Below are 14,224 nucleotides of genomic sequence, written 5' to 3'. Positions count from 1 at the left end.
TGTGGTGACTCTGACACAAGCAGTGTCAGATTTCATTCAGTTCTGCATGTATCAAGAGATACTAAATGAGCCTTAGTCGGGTTTACACTGTAAAAACCCGAGTATTTTTGGTTAAATTTCTAGTGCAAATATATTCTTGAAATAAGACAAAACTAACATATGTAACTTTTCAGCAAGATAAAGCAGCTTGTTTCAAGTAAAGTCCTTAATTTTGAAAAAAATAACTGCTGGTGCCACTGGCAGATTATTTCACTTATAACAAGACATTTTCCCATATTATCAGTGGAATTAGTATATTTTATATTAATATTAAGAATTATAGATTTAAAACAAGCTCCTATTTCTTACAAAATTGCTTGGGCGTTAGTTTTATTTTTTTTTTAAATGCATTAGAATTTTTGTTCCAGAAACTAGACCAAAAATTACTTGTGAAGAATTTGTATTTTTGTATTTTTTCAAATGAAATTAATCATATAGTGTCTTGCAAATGTTTTCACATCCCTTGAGCTTTTTCACATCTTTTTAGGTTTTGTATTTTAATATTGAATCAGATCCAGTGTGTAATCTAATCTCAGTACAAATCCATTTATTCTATGAAGGCTTCAGAGGTTTGTTAGGGGACACCAGTGAATAAAAAGAGAAAGTTGTGCAGAAGGCTAAAATAGATTTTGGTTATTGAATGTCTACAGCCCTGTTCAGTCCATCATTTGGAAATAAAAAAACATAAGTTACTCAACATTTTCCATTTTATTCCAATTTTGTTCTGACCACACAAGTTAGAATGGCCTAGTCAAAGTTCAGACCTACTAGGAATATGTAGCAAGACTTGACAAATGGTTGCAAGGGACTGTTTCTTTATGCCATTTCTGTATTTGTTTATGAAATTCAACTCTAAAACTTTTAGATCCGTACAAAATCATATTGGGTGGTGGAAAAGAAAGTTAACTCAGGCAAGTCATGGAATGTTAATAAAAGTATAGTGAAGAATTCATTTGTGTAATTTTTTTCCTGCTCCTTTGACAGGCATTTCCTAAAGTATTTGGATATTTTGCACTAATTGGAAGCGTAGAGTACAGATAATATGCCTCCAACTCTATTTAATATGTTGTGGTGTTGACGGAGGTTTATAAATCTTATCTTTTCTCAATATCTCCCTTCCATATGGCCCAAACGCAATATGCTGAGGTGTAATTAAAGAAAATGGGGAGATGTCAAGATAGCTGGGGCCCTCTCAGATGCAGAGTGAGGGGTGAGGACAGACATGCTAAAGCTCAGGGAATATTTGGCCCTGTTCATTTCAGCAGGGGCCACGCGTTTGCCACGCGGTCGCTGTCAATGACCTGGCCACGAACTAGCCCATAAGAAGATGAATCATGGCTGAAAAAGACCACACAAAAAAAAAAAGCAGACAATGAGGCCAGAACAAAATCATATTACACTCATTAGGTTAAAACACAAACATTTGCAAGGTCAATTTGAATTCTAATGATGGACCTAATCCATGCAAATGCAGCCATATTTAAAAAGAACCTCTTTGAAACAAACCTCAAAAAGCTGCTGCAGCATTGATTTGCAGCGAAAAGTTCAAGTTTAAAGGAGAAGTCCTCGACACACAACTGAGGGAGTCAGATCAATATTATTTTTTGATCAAAAGGGGATTTGCCTTTGAAACGCTCAGATTAAACAGATGTTTTATTTCTCATTAGTTATACTGCACCTTTAACACCCCACAGGGGGGGTTGTGGCAGAGAAGGGGGAATTAACTCCACAAAAAAGACAATAAAAGTGTTTTTTCTCCCCTGAAAGCCTAAAGTTTGGCTCAATGAAGAGTAATCTGAGTTATTTTCCCTCTTCTCTTCCTTAGTTAATATTCTACCGCTCCAATTCCATTTTTTTTTTTTTTACAGATTACCCCAGGTGGGCTTTGACATGAAATGGCTAAAACGATGGCAGCTTAGAAAGCCCTTGGGCGGTTTACGGCTGACATTTTGTCAAAAAACCTAAAGAGTAAAAGCCATAGTATGGGGGAAAAACGTTGCATCTTTGTTACATTATTTCTCAACTATGGAAAAAAGACAGTCGCAGGTATTTGAGCCAATGCCAAAGCCATGATTATTTACTTTGGAAGACAGTTCATGAGCAATATATTACCTGAACATAGAAACTAATATAAAAAAGATACCAAAATTACAGATGAGAAATAAAATAAGAGGGTTAATTATTGCAAAGGCAGATTATAAGTAGGACTAAATTATTTTTGACCGAACAAATTTGCTCACTTTCCAGTGCCACTGAAAGAACCTCTACATTTACTAAAAGTGTTCTAAAACACATTAAATTAATTCAAGTTATTATCTGCATTAGTTGTTAAAGCTCACTCAGAGATAGAAATTTAAACGGTTGGACAGTCCTTACCTGTTCTGACTTCACAAAACAAGTTGAATATCAAAAGAACATCAGAATAATAAGATATAGCAAAATAAGACCATAGATGCAAAATGGAAGAATCCAGGCAAATAATTTTGGTGATTTCAGAAAGTAAATATGCTTCAGTTTTACCTTCATACATGTTTAACACTGTAGTATATATAATTTGCCACAGATGTTTTATGAATAGATTTTGGTAATGTAGGTTACCGTTTTGTGGCCTGATGAGCATCGCAGCTCCCTCATGGTTTTTATACCTCACATGTACTCCACCGTTCCAAAATGTGGGCAACTGATACTTAAATATGCATGCTGTAACATTGCAATATTACTTGTTACATGTAATCACGTGCTCTGTCTGCACTGATGAAGATTCTCATTTTAGCCTGTTAGAGGCATAAAATTGAAAATGAAACTGACCGCATTATCTTATTTTTTGGATATTATAGCTTATCTTCCCACCATACGTTAATCCTTAAATTGGAAACAAAAAACAAATACTACGAGATAGTGACACAGCAGTATAAGTTATTTACACCAATCTGATGCAGGAAAGCACAATGAATTCCACACCTTTGATCTCAATACATATCTCAATACATGTGCACTGCAGAAACTTGGAGAGCAGTTGAAGCATCACAAAGTTCAGAGACATGACAGGACTTGTTGATCCACAAAAGGTGCTTACTTTCCTGGATAACCCACATTTTTCAATACACCTGGCTGCATACATGGTAGAATAGCAAATACTAACAGTGAGATGTGAATCCATAAGTATTAACGTACTTTCCCCTTTTTCCTTCGTATGTTCTTAGTGTGGCGCTGTGTTGGAAGGTGAGGGGGTTTGAACATGAAATACAACCAGTCTCTACATTTGTCATGAATTTTATTATTTCCCTTCTTCACCTCTCTGTCTTGTAGGCAAGGTCCTTCATTTTTCACATGACTGGTTTTCTTATCATTGTGGGCGCTCTCTTCTGGCCTATGAGTGACTTAAAGGCAATAAAACACACAACATTCTGTAAAACATGGGTGCCTCTCTACTCCAGAGGCTTTGCAGTGCCTCTCTGGGAAATTATGATAATAATTCAGAGGCGGTTGGGGTAACCATGTCCCTGTGGGGGCTGAGGGGGTGGGGGTGCATTTGAAAGTGTCCACCAAGGTCCTCTGTCCAGGGACAGGTCAAGGTGGCCTGTTGGGCTTTAGCGAAACCTCGATCATAAACTCTTTCCATCACGCAGGATGCTGCTTGCAGCCAGGTACACACCAGAACCTCTTTGTCTTGTAGCTGCTGGCGATAAAATAGTGGCTGATGGGAAAGTGGTTGTGTTGCCCCCCCTGGCAGTGGCGGGGTCAGCTGAGAAGCTTATCATGGCCAGCAGTGGAAAACGCCTGAGTCAACACAACTCAGTAGTTTGCCCTCAGAGGGTCAAGTCTGCTGTGAACTTGGTACTTTGTAATTTTGTTCCTTGAGAAGGGAAGGCAGAAGGCGGTGGAAGAAGCATTTTATTACTCCCTCTTATTGTTGAACTGTGTCTGCTTGTAATTTTTTTGGTGTCTGGGCTTGTTGTGGGGTTGAGGGAGGGGTGCTGGATGCAGTCCCTCAACACCTCTCCAGTGTGTGAATGAGAAGGAGTCAGGACAGGAAGAGGGTGCGGGCTCCACCGCCGAGGTGCTGACAGAGGGGATACAGGGGCTGAGGCTGCACCTGTTCCGGCCCAGTACGCTCCCAGCAGGGCCTCGTCGGGGTCTCAGCCTTCTGCTGGCATCTGTGATGGGAGCCCGGGCCAGGCCCACCTCCAGTGTGTGCTCCACCTCTTCTTAGTTTGTAGATGAGAGACAGGAGCTGCTGGAGGCTCCATCTGCTTAGGGCTCGACACGGTCTCGATGGCCCGCCTGGGGAAAGGGGTTGCTGGGCATCGCCGACTCTGCCGCGGGGGTCTCACAGTGGTAGAGCACAGCACATCAAACGTCACATGCCAGCTGGCCAGGCATTCTCGCCTGTAAACACGGACTAATGACCACCCAACACAAATGCCAAACTCTTATCTCTTGTTAGAGCAGAGGAGAAGGAGACAGTATAGGTGAAAAAGCTTACTTCAGCCTACAGTTCTCAGATTATCGTTGTGCTTTTCTGAAATGACTCAAATTATGACTGAAGGTTCACTGAAAACAAACTTTACTTCCCAGATTTCTGTCTTGAGGACCTGCTCACCACTTGAATGGCTTAATACTATCTTGGTGACATTGTTATATAGAGTTGGCCCAGGAGCGCATTAATCAGAGAAGCAGCAGGAGGTTCATGGTATCTCTGGAGAAGCTGCAGAGATGCAGAGCTCAGGTGGGGGAATAGTCAAGAGACAAGATCATTATTTGTTATGCACTATGAATCTGACCATTCTGGAAAAGTAGTAAGTAACAGGCGGACATTGTGGAACTAAATACAAATGCATGCCACACTTTATAGATTTTCTTTGCAAGCAAACTTGAAAAACAGCATGGATCCTTCACTTGGCCTGACTTTATTTGCTACTTTGTGTTGATTCAGCACATAAAATCCCACTAAAACACATCACAGTTTGCAGCTATTACCAAATGTGAAAAGGTCGAAGGGGTGTAAATACTTATGCAAGGCACTGTCCTTTCATTGGACACACCCGAAACATTTTACTGATATGTAACCACGTCAGTTTTTTAGGCAGGTTTGTTACCTCTGGATGGAAGGACTTTAAGTTTCAATGCTTTTTGGCCTAATTTTATTGTTCAATTTTTTACATCCTTTGTTCTGATACATTATTTTAATTATTTTTAGGCTGTATTTGCCCTTATGTGTCCAACACACACAAACATTTGCTAAAAAATATTTATCAGGAATATAAGTATGTCACATTGAGTTTTGTTAACCAGTTATTTCGGGAGGTCCCTCTGCTGCACTGGGCCAGTGGCAGTCTGGGCCCCAATGGTCCTCTGGGCTGACTTTGCTTCATCTACAAACTTGCAATAAATATGTGGCCATCATTTATTTTAATTCACTCCTTTCTTGCTCAGATGGAATGGATTCTTAACCTTGTAGGACAAGGACACCCGCATGCTGCCTGCCTAGCCTTAGCTGCTAAATTATTCTTCATTCTTCGGGGGGATTGGGGAGGAAAAAAAAAGGAGTATGGCGTTGCTGAAACTGTCAGCTCCAATGAAAAGCATGCCTGAAAACGTTGTCACTGAACCCCTGGAAGAGGAAAAGAAGGGGAGTGGGCAGTGAAAGACAGAGTGGAGGAAGTAGTGGGGATAGAAAAAAATGGCGGAGGTGACGGGGGGGAGTCAGTAGCCTCCAGAGTGATTTATTTGCCAAATCAGGACACAATGAGTCGATTATGAGTCCTCTAATAAGAGAGAGTGTTTGGGGACCCACTAATTGGGCATGATTGAGTTGCAGTCTGGGAGCCGGGCGAAAAGGGAACCTGGTCGGCGGCTGTCATGCAATCATCAGCTAATCAGAGCTTTGAAATTAAAACTCCGTGTTTAGGGTAGAGGACAGGATAATAGCAGGGACCTGCCTGAATAGACTGTCGCAGAGTATGTGCATGTTTCAGAGTGTTTACATGTGTGTCTCTGTGAGTAAAAGTGTGTGCGCACACAGAAGGTGGGAAGGTTGATGTGTGTTTGGGGCCTTTAATGTCTGACTGTGGTCTATGATGGCCTTGATGAGGAGCTGTAATCAGCAGAGCTCTTGTGCCAATACTTGCATGGATTTGTGTGTGTGCTGAACTTGCTGTGTTCAAGACTTATGTACCACATGCATTTCTATTTTCCTTGAAGCAACAGCCACACGTGTCAGACTGGTTTCTTTACATATCATACAGCTGTCTTAGATTATAAATTTCTATATCAGGCATTCAACTCTCTGTTAAAAGGAAAGTGTTCCTTTTCACCATCACCACATGCAATCCATGATCCAAAATCATGGATTGCTGAAAAGTCACCTCCGTAATGCATACCTTCATAATAAAAAAAATTACGTTATTATAACTAGGATTAAATTGGAATGTATGTTGAATTTGAGTCTCAATATTATAAAAATTATACAATTGATGTATAAATTTTGGGTATTAATTGGACCTGTTTGGGCTGCAACATGCTGTGAATAACATTCAGTGTAAATTGGCATTATATAAATGAACAATAATTCAATTAAATATATTACAATATTAGTATATCCATTATTGTAACAACAACAACAACAGTAAAAATGATAATAATAGTATTTATAACTCACTTTACATATAAATGTCAACGTGCTAACGGGTATTTTAGGTCGTTAAGATATACAATTGTTCTGATCGAACTTGCAGGACATGAACAGCATTACCTGTTGTGTTCAGGTGTGCTCACTAGGGGGCAGTGTTTAGCCGCAGTGCATCGAGCCCACTGAGCGCGCGCTATTTGATGTCAGGTGCTTCCGCTGTCTCTGTGCCGGTGGAAGTAAACACATGCAAATCAGAAAAAAAGGAATTATAATACATTCATCTGGTTTTAGAGGTGAGATTAAATGTAATTCTGATTAAAGGGTTGGACATTTAAGGTTAAAACTGTTTTATTTGTTTTATTTTTTTTATTTTTTTTATTTTAAACGTTATTAGAACATTAACTAGAACCAAAACTAGATTGCTGAAAAGAGAGAGAGAGAAAAAAAAACATTTATATGAAACTATGCTATCTTTAGTTTCACAATTAATGAAGTTCAACTTCTGTAAATATGATGTTTCAAAATTAATGTGACATTTAACATGTTATGTGAGCATCTTATATTTATTATATTGGTAATTCAATCACTGTTTTATTGCTGTTATTATATTTACCATTTCTGATGACACAAATTACAGATCACTGAATATACAGACTGTCTGAAACTTGCAACATTTAAATGTACATCTTTTTATTCAATTTAGAAGTGTGGATTAAATGCTCAATACATTAAAATAAAATATAAATGTCTTTTTTCTGACTGCATTTGATATTATTTGTATTCTCTTCTTATCTAACGACAACCTACGTTGAACCGTTTATTGCAACAAAGTACAGACCCATTCAGTAAACTAGAATATTTTTGAAAAGTCCATTTATTTCAAGGAAGTGCATGACTAAGTGAAACACATTATATAAACTAACTACACATTGATGGAAATTGGAAAACCTTTTATCTGTGATAATCTTCCTATAACACTGAGTGAAAAAACAACATTGACTATTTTTGAATATAACATCAGATTAATAAAAAAAAAATTATAAAAACAGAAATGTGGAGTTAGTGAAAAGTATGCTTAATACTTGCTTAAGGGTTATTTTCAAAATATACTTTGATCTGACAAATGACTAATCATCATATATATTGTAATTTAGTGAACATGACTATATCTGGTTGTTAGATGCCAATCCATAACAGTTGGACTCTATAAAACAGGCCCTTTAGTTTTTTTTCTGTCTTTACTATTTTGATCCACAAATATTTCAACAAACAAATGAATAAACAATATTTTTAATCCTCCCAAGGCCTTGTCTAATTGTAAAAGCACCCTACGTCTGAGGAGGGCCTCACTATGAAAACCTGAAGTGGGTTTAGGCATAAATGGGATTAATTCCCAAAGAATGTCCTTTGCTCTTCCTCCCATAATTTCATTTGCCGGGTCCACAGGATGAATAGCCAAGCAGGCAGCGATGTGGAACTGCAGGACAGGCCTTGCGGGGCCTGTGCTGCCACGCTGCAGCCTTCAGGTTATGTTTCCTTGATAATGTCACAGCTGCAGGAACGACACCGCCCACCATACAGGACACAGGAAATCCAATTATCCGCCTTCTAATGTGTGGGAATTTTTTTATGTTCTCATTTCTTAGACTTTTGGATTCAGTTGCACCTCAGAGTAAACCTACCTGAGAGAAATACCTGGAATTGTTATTTATTAATTTATTTATTTACCAGGAAAAATACTCAGCAGCTCTCAGAATGAAATCAATAAGTCTGTTAACTTTTAGTGGAAGCCTCAATTACATGGTAAGATTGAAAATGAATATCTTCATTAGGAAATAAGTATTTTTGGTGGGTTGCTTATTTATCTCTAAATATCAAGTTCAACCAGATTTTGTCCAGCAGTAGGAGAGATCGCACATTTGTGCTGGTTATACACCTCAACTCCCTTTTTTTATTTGACTTAATTAAAAGGAAGAAGGAGCATCAATTTTGTAGAGCAGAGATGACAGTACACAAATTGAAAGTAAGCATCTCTGTGGATCATGGAGGGGGCTGGCACATCATTAACATGGGATACAATTCTGCACACAATGTAACAAGATTAGAAACATTATCATCATCCCTGGACATAAATGCAGCTGCAGGAAGATGGAAACAATTCAAAGAAGATGAGAAAAGCTTTAAAATGAGGAAGCAGAACAGGATTCTTAAAATATGTGTTGCTTTTCACGATAGAAGATATTTTTTCGTGTGCGGCCCCACAAAGCATGACGATTATGCATCGCAGAGGTGATTATATTGTAAATATAATTCAATCTTGAGTTTTGAGCTGATCCCCAGGAACATGAATGGCCTGTTCAAGGAGCTTTATTAATGAGCTGCACAGACAGATGAGGCCCCCTCATGCCAAGCAGGTTTCCTCAATTGGATTAGCAAAACTGAGATTGGGATGGATAGCTGTCAATGTGCCAAGTACCCATTAGCTCGGCCTGCATGCCAAGATGAAACTCAGGATCCCCGTCAGTGATCTCAGACCGGACATATGAAGGAGTAACTGCTTGAAACAAATATTTATGTCATAATATCACTTTCATGCATGAATTAGGATTACCTTAGTTACACCTTTTTTTCTAGATGTTTCAATGAATTTCATTTTTTAAGACGTGCATTTTGTAAAGTCTTTCCATCCCCACTCAAGTGGTCATATGTATATTTATATATATATTTATGGAACAAACAAATGAATTTTACTCCATATTGAGTGGAAACTACAAAATAGTGGAAGAACACGTGTCACAGTTTTCTACTATTATTAAGCTTAAGAAAAATAGTTCTTCCTGACTTCTGTTCCTCTTCACTGTTCATCCTCTTGTCCCAAATTCAGCTTCCAGGTTTCTGATATTTTTATTTTTTCAGGTATTAGTTCCTCATTTCCTGTTGCATCCTCAGCGCTCCGTCACTACCCAGACAACATTTACATATGAAGCCCATATAGGAGGGAATTGGGCTAAAAATATCAGCTGCAAATGAGATTATTTGGAAGTTAGATAATGGCTTTATGTCAGTGGGGTTATGGACTTAGCATTGTATTACAATATTTTGTTATACTATTGTCATAACAATACAAACAATGACAAAAACAATGTATTACTTGTGTTTTAGGTAATTGTGACTGCATGGGGCAGCATTCATTGCACCACAAACACAATAACTGCTCTTGAGAAACATTTCCATGTAAAGTAGGATTCTTAAAGTGGTGTGATTTTATCATTAATCTCCACACACTAACTGCATTGAATCATAATTTTTAATTTACTGACATTTCTTGATGCCCTTGTGAACTCAGTGGAGAAAATAGTAAATCTACAACAATATTGTCAGGTATTTAACCTCATTAATTGAAATTTATCAAGATGATAAATCAAATTTATTTTCCTTATAAGACATTTTCACAATAAATAATGAACAGCATAAAAAATACCAACCTGTAGCTACAAATATATTTTGTTTGTGGCAGTTTAGGGAATGAATGACACACTGGAGTCTGGAAATTAAGAGCTTAATATACCATTAACCCTTGTGCGCACACAACTTTTAAATAGCTACCCTCTATAGTAATGGACAGCTATTTAAAATAGCATGTAGTTGTGTTTAAAATGCCAGTAAAGCATTCTCTGTGCATATCTGTGGACACCAGGGGACCTTCTCCAACCAACCACACAATTGGGCATCATTGCAAGACTCTATCAATCATCCAGCAGGTTGCAGCCCAGGAGCTGCTGGCATCAGAGTAGAGATTCCCACTCATACTGATCCATATAAAAGGCTGTGTGATGTATTAGGGCAGATGAGTGGGGGCTGGCTCTGACACATGACTGACAGCTCATTTGACAGCCCCAGGAAAGTGTGCAGGGAAGTTTCAATCTAATCTAATGCTGCTGAAGGAATGAAGTAGTGGTGTGAGATTATGTTTTCATGTTACATCCCCTCTAGGACAACACTAGCCTCGGTAGGAAGAATGTGATGTGGATGCACCACATCACATTCGAGGAGGTGCTTCTGGTGCATATGGAACCACAGATGACTCCAGACCTCCTGACCAGCTATCCCATCCATCCGTGTCTGGTTTCAGAAGAAAAAGAAAAACAAGAAACCGAAACCTTGCTCAAACCCAAATCTGTGGGTAAACAAAAACATTTTTGTCATGCATTATCAATCAGCTGTCTCATGGGGCTTTCCACACAGGTAATCTCTGTCATTCAATCGCTCCACCGCAGGAGCTGGCTTCTCTGGAAACAGGATAGCCACAAAACAGACATTAATATTAAGTGCAGTGGAGATCAGCTTCTCTTAAGCTTGCTTTGTGTTCTCCTTTTCGTTTCATAACAGCACAATATTTCCATCTTCAAATCAATATAGCTTACTCTGTAGTGTAGGATAACACTGTTCAAAAGTAAAAATGGTTATTTTTAATAACACAATTTCTATTGACAGTAAATCAAATAAAGTCAATTTAGTGTCACAGAGGTGAGGGATGATTTCCTAATTACTTCACAAGTGTAAAATTATTTTACCACGAGACTCAGACCTTCTAATCTGTGCTCTGACAACGATTAGTCATGAAGGGCTAATTAGCCTTTTTACAGAAGGTTACAAAAAGACACTCAGACATCTATATATTTCCAGCACAACGGCTTTACAACTTTTAGAAGTTTCTCAAAAGTTTTGACAGTAGTTTGTGTCTACTTTTAATTACAGTCCAGCTTTTGTTCATAGAATGAGGTCAGCAGGTGGCCTGCAAGCATTGAGTGTCAGCTGCTATTTTTCCACTGAATCAGTCGGGTGTTTAGCCCTTTGACAGGCCTCGCGCTGTCCTTCCAGCAGGCCAGTGACCACAGAACCTGATCTCCGACAATCAAGCAGCTGTGCCTGCCCGCTCTAAATGTGCTGTTCTCAAACATGTCACACACGTTTTACCTCTGCTAGCCTGCCTCCGCTTTCCTCCTTACTCCCTCTGCACAAACCTTCCTCTTCTAATTCTACAGCAGTCCCGCAAATGTTCGCATTGTCTGAGTGATCATTAAAATTTATGGCAAGCTGACTTCATCCAGCTTGCAAGGCCTCATCGGCATAAGTCATAATTATGCGATGACACTGTGAGACGGGACGTCCACGCTGGCCGCCTCATCCGGGCCGCTTAAATGATGCAATTAGCCCACCTAAGAGGTGAGCACTCCAGAATGGAGAAGTTATTAAATGTTTGGATGAACCTGAGCTCCATTTCCCTAACTATCGCTTTCTTCCTCTTTCGCTCGCCCGCTCCCTCACTCCCTCCCTCCCTCCTTAGCCCATTAGCAGTTATGTGATACTATATGCTGATGGGGCAGTGGACAGAGAAGTGGGTAAATTAAACCTGTCCACTGGTTGCGTTATGGGCTCCTCTTCTAAGGTGCCACTGAAGGACACTGCATGATGTGAACGCTTTAGTGAGCGACAGCAAGGACTTGATATTAGAATAATGTGAGCTCACCGGGTTTTGTACTTTATAAGTTTGTTCAGTGTGGTCTAAAAAAGAGCAACGTTTTTTAGATCAGCCCTGATTTCCCTGTATTTTGTTTCCAAACTTTGGACTAATTTTGCAAGGCTGTAAAAATGCACGCTTCTTTAACTTTGTTGTATTTTATTATGTCATAAACACTTTATGTATTTTCTTGGGATTTCATATGATGGACCAACACAAAGTTGTGGATTGTTGTGAAGTAGGCAAAAAAATGATATGAAGAAAAATCTTAAACAAGTGAAGTGCGTTTGCCTCACCTCATTTTGTTGTGATGAGTCTTACTCTTTGTGCTCAATTTTTTGTTCTCTGTCCCATTTCCATGCACACAATGGGCAAAAAGTACCTTTGTTTACTCAAATTCACTTTCATATGTTGCAAAATACTGGAAATTAATTTAACTTATTTCATTTCTAAAGGACTCCGTTTTATGAGAGCATTAAACAGAAAACTCTGGAGGAGCTGCAGATATCCTCAACTGAGGTTGAACAATCTGTTGAAAGGAGAACTGTTGGTTATGCCAAAAAAAAAAAACTCTTGTTGACAGAAGGTCAAAAGAACATTTACAGTTTTTTATGAGCCATGGAAATTATGCTTCAAAGTTATGGAATAAAGTTCCCTGGTTTCATTAGCTGTGTTGAATACAAATACAATTCACACACAAAAATTCTTAAAACTATATATCCTTTACTCAACAAACCATAATTATGAACTTTTTTAATTTGGTCTATCATGTAAAATTGCACTCAAATTCAGTGTAGTTGTTAACTTTGTCCACTTTTGTTTTGCAATACAACCTCACAGAGGGTGAATAGTTTTGCAAGGCACTGAAATTTATATCCTGTTTTTTACTGTTCCCACCCCACTGCACTATGGAAAGTGTCTATCCTGCACAAGTGGCATTGGGTGGACAGACAAACGTGTCAAATTTAACCCATCAGATTGCCCAATTTGCCCCCAGTTAAGCTGTAATGGAATGCAGTGCGCTGAGGTTGACAGCGGGCCTACCACGGGGCCCTCGAGCCTCGCTGTGTGCGCCGCTGTGTGCTGGTGTGTGTGTCGTGCTCCACCAGAGGGTGTCACCAAGCGTAACTGCGTGTTATTCACACTGACGAGTTCCACTGTTCACTGTCACCTCTCATTGTGAGGGGAAATAAGCCTGTGGAAAAAGCTGCAGGCGGGGGAGGGTGGCCCACAGAGGAGAGCCCCCCCATTTACAGTTGCAGCTAGAACACTGGTTCCTCTTTCAGACACAATCCAGGCTGGATATTCTGACATACAAAGGCAGATTTGACAGAGTTAGTATTCAGATTCTGCACAGGCTGGTTACACATTTTCTCCAGAGCATAGTGGAAGTTTAGCAGCGTGTGTGTCCTCTTGCGGGGAGGGGTGGGTGTGATGGTGTTTGTTTTGTTGTGAATACACAAGCAGCAGGACTCAGCAGAGTCCAGGTTGACCCAGCAGGCCCGCTGAGAGTGACACTTCCTCTCCATGTCTCGTCCTGCCGAGAGCTCTGACAGCTGGGACTTGGTGCTGAGCCGCATTCCCGTTCATCATCACCAGCACCAAGCAGCCACCCGTAGTGGGCAGGGTGTGGGGGTGAGGGGTGGGCTCGGTTATCTGTGTCACCCGCTTTCTGTCCCCCTGCTCTTCCCTTTGGCCCGTCTCCAGTGAGACCAAGAAGCCAGTCTCCCTTAGCTCCCTGATTGTTTTTGTTCCTGTGAGCAGACAAATAGAGTTTGGCCTCATACAAAAGAAAATACCCAAGCTCATCTGATCTTACTGCCCTAAGGAGTGGCCTGGCCTGAAGGGCTGGTGATTGGAAAATTACAGTGGTGCTCCAGCCATATTGTCAGACAGTCCTGGCCAGACTCTTTCTTGTTTTTGTGAAAAACCATGAGCCAGATGGCCAGTCGATCACTTTCCAAATCTCATCCATCAACAGAGTAAATCATTTAGACTAGATAAGTGACTATAGGTTCACAATAATTTCTAAT

This window comes from Poeciliopsis prolifica, unplaced genomic scaffold (assembly GCF_027474105.1).
Source record: "Poeciliopsis prolifica strain line A6 unplaced genomic scaffold, Auburn_PproV2 SCAFFOLD013, whole genome shotgun sequence".
Taxonomy (NCBI): Eukaryota; Metazoa; Chordata; class Actinopteri; order Cyprinodontiformes; family Poeciliidae; genus Poeciliopsis; species Poeciliopsis prolifica.
Note: the sequence above shows the minus strand (reverse complement) of the source record.